This window comes from Marmota flaviventris, chromosome 4 (genome assembly GCF_047511675.1).
Source record: "Marmota flaviventris isolate mMarFla1 chromosome 4, mMarFla1.hap1, whole genome shotgun sequence".
NCBI classification, from domain to species: domain Eukaryota; kingdom Metazoa; phylum Chordata; class Mammalia; order Rodentia; family Sciuridae; genus Marmota; species Marmota flaviventris.
Window position 1 is genome coordinate 145,582,478 of NC_092501.1, and position 10,934 is coordinate 145,593,411.

Genomic DNA, 10,934 nt, shown 5'->3' on the forward strand with positions numbered 1-10,934 from the left:
CTTAAGGTATCTTATAGCTTCTTCAATATAACAATTTAAAAATATCAGAACACAGTTTGAAAACCCATACAGTACTAACTTTAAATAAATAAGCTTCATTTCTGGAATTTTAAAGGTATTTGATATTCTCTCTTCCTGGCTACTCTATAAGGTAAACTCAATAGCTCACCTTCGCCTTGGACATCTGAAGGGAATTTTTTTTTACTTAATTTCATTTCAATATCATACTGTTGTACTAAGAATTTAATTATTTTTAAAAAATTAGTTCAATTACATGGAGGTTTATTTCCCACATTATCAAGACATCATGGAGTAATAAGTTAAACATTTAGATATCTCCTTGTAACTTCCAGCAACTAAAAGAAACTCCGAGGGGAACTGAAATGCTTACTTACCATGTACTATATATATTTTTTTCTTTTTGATATGCTGAATTTTATTACTTTTTAAAAAATTCTATGAAGAGCACATGCACATGAGTGAAAAATAAGGAAATATAGGGTGTTAAAAAAAGAAATATAAAAGAAGTCTGAGACATAAAACAAACAATTCCATACTGTGAATTGATATAAAAAGTATTTCACTTATTAGAAAGGTATTATTTCAATGTATTAAGAACTCTTTTGATAAGGATCCAGAACACAACTTTCCTTCAATGAATACATTGACAGGTCAGACTCAGTCTCACTGAAGAGCAGAATAATCACGGCATGACCTGGTAGGCCAGAGGCAGGAGACTAACATGTGTGGATGTCAGAAAATGTCCATGAGTTTTCACCATAAATAAATGTTTACTAGCTGTTCAACAAAGTCAGCGGTGGATGTGGCCATTTCAACTATCAATAGGGGGACCCCATCCCGATCTTTTTTCCCTCCAAATACTTCAGTGAGGGTTCTTCACATCTCATAAAGCGGAACCCTGTGTTCTAAAAGAGGGTTTTTTTTTTTTTCACATTCCTGTTTTTCCTCAGCTTCTTCAGATCCTACTTCATCCTTAGGAGAGGAATAAAATTGACCATCAGAAAGACCAGCAGCTATGAGGGCTGCCCTCTCTGACACATCCTGAACTATCAGGAGTCTGCTTTCTTCTGCTGCTTCTCAAGGTAACACTTTGAAATCCATGAACTATGTCTGGATTCAGGCGAGGATGAATGAAATGCTGGGCAGCACATAGCCAACAGCTCCTTGGGGAGGAAAGCTTTGAAAGGATCACTTTTGCTATTAAAAAGGCACTGGTCACTGCTGTTGTCAACGCTATTGCCCACCAGTGGCACTGTCTGCATGCAGCCTAGGCGAGTATCAACACTTTATACTGAAAAACTGCCAAAAGAAATATACCAAAATAAGATGAGGAGTAGTCATCTGTACCACCTTCTCTAACGTGTTTTCAATAGCTCCGTTCGCATTTAACTCTATTATCCACAGCAGTGTTACAAATAAGAGGTCAAAGGTGATAAACAAACAGAAAGTCCTCCTGACATTGGATATGCCTTCTTTTCCCTTCCTTCATAGGACTGGATACTGGCCATAAGTTGCATGAGGTTGATGGAGTGGACATCAGAGAAGCCTGTGAGCTCTGGCTCCCAGTGAGTGTATTCTCCTTGTCATCTGGCAGGTGGGTCATCCTGGAGGAGGGTTAAACTTCACCATCCCTAAAGAGGAGACCTCACTGGATGGGCCTGAAACGGTGGCTCAGTGGTCGCGCCCTCAGGGGATCTCCAGGCGGCGGGGTGGGTGTTGTTGGGGAAGGTCCAGGCACAGTGCAGCAGACCAAGCGCAGCCCACCACCCACAGCGTACCATGTATTACTGAATATATTAATCAAAATTATTATCTTATATTCAATTCTGTATTATTCATACCTCTACATAAATATTAAGAATATTTGAAATAAATGTATATGTAACACAGTGTCTCAATATTGAACACTAGCAAGCTCTTCATTAGAAAAACTTCAAGAGTATTAAAAATAAAAATCATGGAACTCCTGGAAAATATAAATTTAAACAGTTTCAGGGTTTTTTTTTTATTCACATTAAACTTGACTTATAGGTAAATGAATATGGACCAGACATACAAAGTCTCTGATTATTAAGGAAAATAAATACAATATAAAACTCAGGTAGTGGGAGAATTAAACATGTTAAGCACTTTATGGTGAGTGTCTCATTTGCACATTTTTTTTTAACTTGAGGAATCTATAATAGAGAATAATAAAGTTCAACCCAGGGAAACATAAAAGGGCTTTAAAAGGCAATTCTTTCTGCTGTAGCAGCTAAAACAAGAACGGCTCTGCAGGAAATTGTGATTCTCTGGTTCATTTAAAGAGTTTTCATATACAGAAGTGGAATAAAGCAAAAGAAACTGAGGAAGCCACTTTGTTACGTTTTTGATCACAGGAGTTCCCATAAAAGATCAAACTGAAATGCAAGAAAATTTAATAGATGTTTAGATGAAGGCAACATAATACAACTGTCCCCCAACCAGTTCTTTGTAAAATATAAAAACTAAATACTCACTTATGTGATTACAAATCTCTTTCATGGCTTTCCCATTATATTTGAATGAATAAAATTGCTGATATAGTTTTTCTACCCCTTCTTAAAATAGAGGAATAATCTGTTAAAATCGTTGCTAGATATGCCTTCCTACTTGCAGTGTTCTGATTCTTAACAACCCAGTTTAGAACTTATAAATGCAAGAACATACCCTCTATTAATCCTCTCTACTTAGCCTCTCAGTGGGATGAATTTAAAGTCCTCTCAATGGCCCCAAGCAATATTTTTTAAAAGAAGCATAGAAAAAATCCTAATAGATCTTCTGGATCATTCTGATGTCAGAGAAATAACACTGCTAAATGCAGGCTTCACATTTTGTATCAAATTCATTTTCAAGGTCTAAAGAAATAGACTTAATATTAAGAAGAGATATTAATTAAGAGCAAATTTATAGAGTTTGTACAAAAAATAGTTCAATGGGAATTTGTTATGATACTAAGTTATAGCTGCTGGTCATACCATGCATCACAAAGGATATATACTGGTTTGTACTCAAATTGATAGATTTGATAAAGTAAAGATCAAAGTTGATTATAAATATTATAATGGTATAAAGTCCATAAAAGAAATTAGATGCAACATAGTTAATTATGACAAAAAAGATGAAGTAATTAGTTAAAATTATATTAATTTTGTCAATATGAGATTGAAATGTTATTCAAATATAATCTTGTTAGGAAACATACAGAAAACTCTATTTTGGTTTAAAATGACCATATATATTAATTTATAATTTGTAGAGAAGTTAGTATAGTCAAAATTCATTTTTGTACAATACATGGCATATGAAATCTTGGATCTTTGAATTAAAACATAAAGATATGCTAAAACATTTTAGCATAAGACATTATGTGTTGAAAACTTTAAAATTCTAGAACTTTTATGATATATGTTTTTATGCATTTGATTAGAAGAAATTTTAATTATTTAAAATGTGTATCTGGCCTGGCATTGTGGCTCAGTGATAGAGCACTTGCCTAGCAGGCATGAGGCATTGGGTTCAATCTCTGACACCAATAAAAATAAAAACAAATAAAACTTAAATCTGCTTTTGTTTGCATGTTATGAGGCTGGGATAAGATATACTCTTAAAAAAAAGAGGTAATGTATTTTCATCTTATATACGTATACCTAGGAATATTTGTCTAAGTATACTGGAATTGTTTGGAGAGAAATGCACGTTATTTTTCTCTGTATAGGCATACTATTTTAATCTGAAAAAAGCAGAAGTACATTATAGTATAATTTTATTAATCATGCTATTTGAAATCAAATGTTGTTTTCAATCAAAGAGAACTTTTCTTAACTGTTCATAAGAAATTTGAAGGCGTTTGCATGAATGAGATAGTATTAAGAATGTATGATTTTTATAAAATGGTGATGGAAATAAAGGTTTGATATTTATAATAGAGGAATGTTATGATTTGGAAGCTATCCCAAGGTAAAAGGTTAGCCATTATGTTACAGCCATTCCTTTGAAATTAATTCCTGAGATGATCACTTAACTTATTGATACAATCATTTATTAGCTCTGGGAGCTGCATAGTCCACATAAAAAGCACAAATTATCAAAGCAAATTACCTACATTACTAATGGGAGTTAGGGAAATTGTGGTACTTAACAGTGCATGTCATCCATATTTTACCCTTAACATAACATAGGAAGTATATACATTTTCTGCTCAAATCGTGAGATGTTTTTGGTCTTGTTCCAAATAATATGGAATAATCAAATCCTATCCTGTCACATCCAGTGAATACAAATATAAAACCTGCCAAGAATGTGGGATGGTTAGTATTGAAAAGTAAAACTGGTTGTGGAAGAATTCAGGACAACATTGAATGGGTGGTGAATTGCCAACTCTTCCCTAATATTCCCATGGTGGCAACACGGCAAACTAGAACTACAAATTTAAGCACTGTGAGCAGACGGAAAGAACACAAGGAAAAAGTTTCTTCTCTAGTTCAAGGGGACAGAAAGTGAAGCTTCAAATATCACATAGTGTAAGAAATCACAAAGGCCAGGTACAATAGCAGAGCAGCCAACTCTGAGGAAAGGGAATCTGCCTTTCTAATGGGTGAAGCTGTGATTACAGTTGCTTTGGGTTCTCTCTGTACTTACAGCACTTAGTCATGGAGGTGGATATAGTCACTAAAGTGTGCTAGAGAAGCTGCAAGTAAAGCCTAGCTTTATAGAGAGAAAAAGAAGAGAGCCCCAGAGGAACCAAACTTAATAGAAAGCTGGAAAAGGGGCAGGTTTCTGGAAAAGTAACTCTTAAAGATAGCTATGAAATCCTGGGTTCACTCCCGAACTGAATGGAAGAATAGAAAACCACAGCTAATAAAGTAAAGATATAAAATAAAATTGAGTAGAAATGCTACATATAAAATATATAATGAATGCAATGAAAAATACAGTAGATTGGTCCAATTACTGAAATAAAGTGACAGAAGGAATAGACCATGAGCTTGAAGATACATCAATCAATGTCCAATCTGAACATCAGAGAAGGGAAAAGTGAGAAATAGACAAAAAAGAAAAGAAAAGGAAAAAAAGATAAAGGAAAAAAAAACAGATGCTCATGGAATAAAAAGGAACATAATCTTTAATCCTTAAAGTACCCATAGTAAAAATTACATACAATTTAAAAAGGAACAACAGTTTGAAAGACTGTAGACTTCTGCCTTGAAATCATGGAAAAGACTGTGGCACAATACTTTTAAATTTAACTTTTTTCCCCTTTTGACTTAGATGTCATTTATTTTATTTTATTATTTTTAACATTTTATTTTTGTTTAACTGATTTATAAAAACACCAAGTATTGCACATATTTATGTGTTGTTTCAATACATGTATACATTATGTCAATTTAAATTAGGTTAAACCGAGCTATCTCCTCAAATATGCATTATCTCTTTATGGTGAAGACATTCAAATTTTTTTCTTCTTGCATTTAAAAATATACAGTATATCATTATCTATAGTCACTCTACTGTGGAATAGCACTGTACCTTCCTGTTTCTAACTGTAACTTAGCTCCCTTGGATCCATGTTTTTTTCATCTTCCCATCTTTCCTGTCTCTCCAGCCTCTGATAACCAATGTTCTACTCTCAGTTTTTCCAAGACCACTCTTTAAAAAATATTCCACATTTGGGTGATATCAATTTTTTATTATTTATTCCTCTATTTTTTTAGTTGTTGATAGACCTTTATTTTATTTATTTATTTGTGGTGCTGCAAATCAAACCCAGTGCCTCACACATGCCAGGCAAGTGCACTACCACTGAGCCACTGCCCCAACCCAAGATCAATTTTTAATGTATTAAATATCCAGTGGAAATATAATTCACGAATGAAGGAGGAATAAAGACATTTTCAGATTAAAAAAAAATAAGAGAGAATTTAATGCTAGGATATATGATATGAAAGGATTGCTGCTAAATGAATTATTCTGACTTAAGGGAAATAATACCCAATCAGAAACTTGGGAAGTAGTAAACCTAGCAACAAAGAAAGAATGGTAGAGTTATCAAATATTGGGTAATTATAATGATTTTTTTCTTGAGATTTTAAATAATATACATGATGATTCAAAGTATAAATTATAGTACTACATGACTTGATTTTTAATGCGTGTAGATGTGTATATTAGAAAACTATTGCATATAGGAACTTAGATATCAGAGTAAGACTTCAACATTCTTTTTCAAAATGATAAAACTTTCATTGGTAATGGATTGTATGTGTATTCTAATTCTAAAAGCAACTACAAAAGTTTGTAAGGAGATTAAGACAAAATTATATATACAAAAAATGTATTAATAAAACATATTCTAATAACCCTAAAATTAGTGGAAATTGAAAAGAAAAAGCAGAAACAAATAAGAAAATTATGGATATAGTTTCAAACATATCAATAATTGCAGTAAATACAAAAAAATATGAAGGTAAGTGATCAAAGCGCAACACTAAAAGGATAGAGTATTGAAATTGATTAGGACCAAAGTGTATGTCTTAAGAAACTTATTTCAAATAATGAGATGAGTTGCTTAAAAGTAAAAAAAAAAAAATGATATAGAAATACCAGAAAATTTCTAGTTTAAAATTAAAGCTCAAACAGAGTAAAGGACACTACCTAAGATATATGGAAAATGACATCCTCTTTGGCCTGCATTTCTTCTGCAGATAATAGGTCGCTTTCTGAGGAAGTAGCATACCCTATCAACTCAGGCCAGGAAACGCCAGAGTGGCCTCAGATAAATCACTTTTTAAAAGAAAGTCTGGCAGGGAGGGAGGGGGTCAGTGCAGTAGGCCAAATCTATAGAATTATCCCCTTAACCTCATGTTTCTACCATGTCTGTTCATTACCTACCAATTAAAAAATGTTATAAAAACACCCCCACCCTTCATTCTCCCATGGCTGTGACTATCCTAACAAATTTTAGGATTCAAAAGGATGCTTACTTAGAAACTTTCCTCTAACAATTCCCTCTTGATACTCCTGCAACCCTGCATAGAGATGCATTCTTGTTTCTTCGGCCATATACTGAGTTTTGCAAGGTGGATTCAGACAATGAAGGAAGGACGTGTTAAACTCAGTCATATTTTATAAAGGGAAAAGATATTGGTGCACAAATTCAATGTGCTATTGAACATTATGTGTTACTAAAGCCAGTTTTATGATCATGGTCTATCCTCTTATGCATTTCATTATTCATTCACTAGTGAAATCCATTTAATGCCACATCTTAGCATATCATCTGTTAATGATTCTACCAGCTTATTTTCAGTTCAATTTTTATCTGTAGAACTTGATATCATTATACAACTGTAACAGTTAGGATATATGTCCTAACTTGATCATGTGTTCCAAAGACAATTTAATTTTTTTTTTTAATTTTTTAAAAAATTTCTTCGGGAACCTGAAATTTCTTAAAAATAAATTAAAAATATAAATAAGCTAATATTAAAGCTTAGCTGAAATGTTTTACATATAAATAAAAACACAAAAAAATTAACACATAAAATAACATATAAATAAATAAAAATACATAAAAAATTTTCTTTCCAAAAAAGTAAAGAAAGACGCATTTTTTCCTTGAAATGTCTATCATTTTTTTAAACAAAATTTATCCTGATTCTGTGTTGTTCTCTTCTTTCCCCTCACAAGTCTAAGCAATCAATAATTCTTATGAGAAGATTCTTGAAAATATATGGAAATAGCATTTATTACTAATCTATCATTGTGTTTTAATCCTAACCACTAACATAATGGACTTTTAAAAATAAGTCACTGGTAGATTTGTCCACATTCATACTTGTATGCTAATAGCCTGCTTCACATGAAAGCTAAAATGACTTATAGGCTTAATCCTTTTCAAAAGATTGCAATTTTTGGTAATTATAAAAAATAAAATTCTTCTGGGCATGGTGGCGCATACCTGTAATTCCACCAGCTCAGGAGGGTGAGGCAGGAGGATCCCAAGTTTAAAGCCAGCCTCAGCAAAAGCAAGGCCAATAAGCAAGTCAGTGAGACCCGGTCTCTAAATAAAATACAAAATGGAGTATTACTCTGCACTAAAAAATGACAAAATCATGGAATTTGCAGGGAAATGGATTGCATTAGAGCAGATTATGCTAAGTGAAGCTAGCCAATCCCTAAAAAACAAATGCCAAATGTCATCTTTGATATAAGGAGAGCAACTAAGAACAGAGTAGGGAGAAAGAGCATGAGAAGAAGATCACTATTAAACAGGGACAAGAGGGGGGAGGGAAAGAGAGAGAGAAGAGAAATTGCATGGTAAAGGAAGGAGACCCTCATAGTTATACAAAATTACATATAAGAGGAAGTGAGGGGAAAGGGGGAAAAAAAAACAAGAGAGATAAATGAATTACAGTAGATGGGGTAGAGAGAGAAGATGGGAGGGGAGGGAAGGGGAGGGGAGGGAAGAGGGGATAGTAGAGGATAGGAAGGGCAGCAGAATACAATGGACACTGGTATGGCAGTATGTAAAAAAGTAGATATGTAACCGATGTGAATCTGCAATATGTACACGGGGTAAAAATGGGAGTTCATAATCTGCTTGAATCAAATATATGAAATATGATATGTCAAGAGTTTTGTAATGTTTTGAATAACTAATAATACAAAAATAAATTAAAAAAAAACAGAAACACACACACAGAGACACAAAAAAAAACAAAATAGAACTGGGGATATGGCTTAGTGGTTGAATGTCCCTGAATTCAATCCCTAGTACCCCCCCAAATTATTAAAAAATTAAATAAATAAAAATAAAGTTCGTCATCACATTATACAAATCATTATTTTATTTGGTTTCTTGATTTTTTAAATTAATTTTTATTTCACTATTTTCCCACAATCAGCAGTAACCCCTAATATATTCTTCTGATTAAAAAAATATGTATTTGGTTATGGTTCACATGTATTGTCTTTGTGGATTCATATTTCCACATTACTCTTGTGCTTGATATCTAAGTGATTTATTCCTTTAATTCATTTATGTCTGTAGGTAGAAGCTATCTTCCTGGAATAATTATTTCAACTAATCTAACTAAAATATAGATGACCTGTAATTTTAGCTTATCTCTCTCTCTTTTTAGTATAATATTTATAAACAAAGGCAATTGCTTTGTTTGGTCTTTTCCAAAGTAACAGATCCTTTAAAACCTGAACTATGTCTCCTCACAGAGACCTTGCCTCAAAGTGGTTCTGTCACATTTAATGAGTATTCTTAAATAAAGAAAAAGGACACTTGTGGAAGAAGACAGGCTTATCATTTATTAGAATCCTTCAAACACTACCTCATCATAAATATTTCTTTGGAATAGTTCATCACCAACTTCCTTATTAAAATAGTCAAAATCCACTTACTCAGAATAGCTTAGATGGACTATCATGATAACATTCTAACTGGCTTCTATGATGTCTTCTTTGGGTCGAAAAGTCCATCTTCAGATTGACAACTAGACAAATGAATGAGCTAATCATCAAAACAGAGGCAGGCAAGAAAATAAAATCAAAGTGTCATTTTGTAATCAAATTCTTCCCACAACAATGTATTAAAAAGGTATTAAAGAGCAAAGTATATTTTTTCCTGCCCTTAAGAATCTGACTACTATGAATGTTTCTCATATTTTATTTTGTTACACTCTGTACTCATTATTGGTGAACTAATGAAATATAATTGCTTGTTTTCCTGCAGCTTCCTGTATTTGTCCTCGCTTCCATTCACATTTCTGCTGTGGTTTTCCATTTCTCCTTCAGGTCTAAGATCATGCTGCATCTAAGAAATATTTCCACACACTCCCTTATTCTCAAAAATTCAAAACTAGAAACATTAAACACACTATGTGCTGTTCATAGAGTTGGCTATCTCTCCTGTTATATATAATGTTAAGAAAAAATTTTGGTATTTTATTAAGGAGAAAATGGAGGCACGAAGACTAAAGATCATAAAGTTACAGGTTATTGGGACTAAGAGTCAAAGAAAATGGACCTGATTCCAAAAGTATTTTGTTCCTCTCACAGCCTAGCTCTCTATGAAATTTGCTCTACATTATAGAGTTTATAGAAAAGAAGTTTATTCTTTATTTTATTAGATACCATGCCGTAGCTAGAAGATATTTTAAAATGAAAACATTTCAGAGATAAAGCTAAGCATTTATTATTAAGCTTCTAAACTCCAGGTCACAATGATGAAAAGATTATTGGGAATTTTATGGTAAATAAAAAGATTAATAAGGAAAACTCTGAAGCATAGGATGTTAAGTACCTTAAAGAATAAAAGAAAATACAGTGATTCTTTAAAGAAAATGTTGGAGATAGTCTACATTTCATACAAAATATATTGTGACATTTGTTTTCATTCTAATCTGTGGGTCTATGGCAGTCATTTAACATGACTAGAAAATTCCCTGGGAAACTAAACAGCAAATGAAATTTTCATTTTAATATTGCTCAGGAGTAGCCAAAGTTATATTGCTAATTATAGAAACTCTAATTAGAAATACAGCATCTCCCTGCACAAAGCATGTTATTTTTTAAAGAAATGCAATGCATATTGTCAATTGGAGATAAGCATTATATAGAATATGATCCTGAGTACTATTTTGGAATTTCTCTAAAGCCACATAGAAATGTTAGGAAAAAAATGGAAAGTGTTATTTGGCTCAAGCTATTTTACTATTTAGTAGAAGAAACACAATGCTAGCTCTGTGCATATTGAAATGTCCTCTCCCTTGGTGGAAATCATTTAAATCCCTGAAAAAAGTACATTTCAATTTGGGGGTTTTATAATTAGCTTTGCATTATACACACATTTTCAGTAATCAAATCCTAACTTGTGGTAT

At 32.7% G+C, this 10,934-nt stretch overlaps 1 pseudogene; it reads right to left on the reverse strand.

Moving 5' to 3' along the window:
* Positions 1 to 897: 897 nt before the first annotated feature.
* Positions 898 to 1,624, reverse strand: LOC114087316 (STARD3 N-terminal-like protein pseudogene; annotated as a pseudogene).
* Positions 1,625 to 10,934: the final 9,310 nt, after the last annotated feature.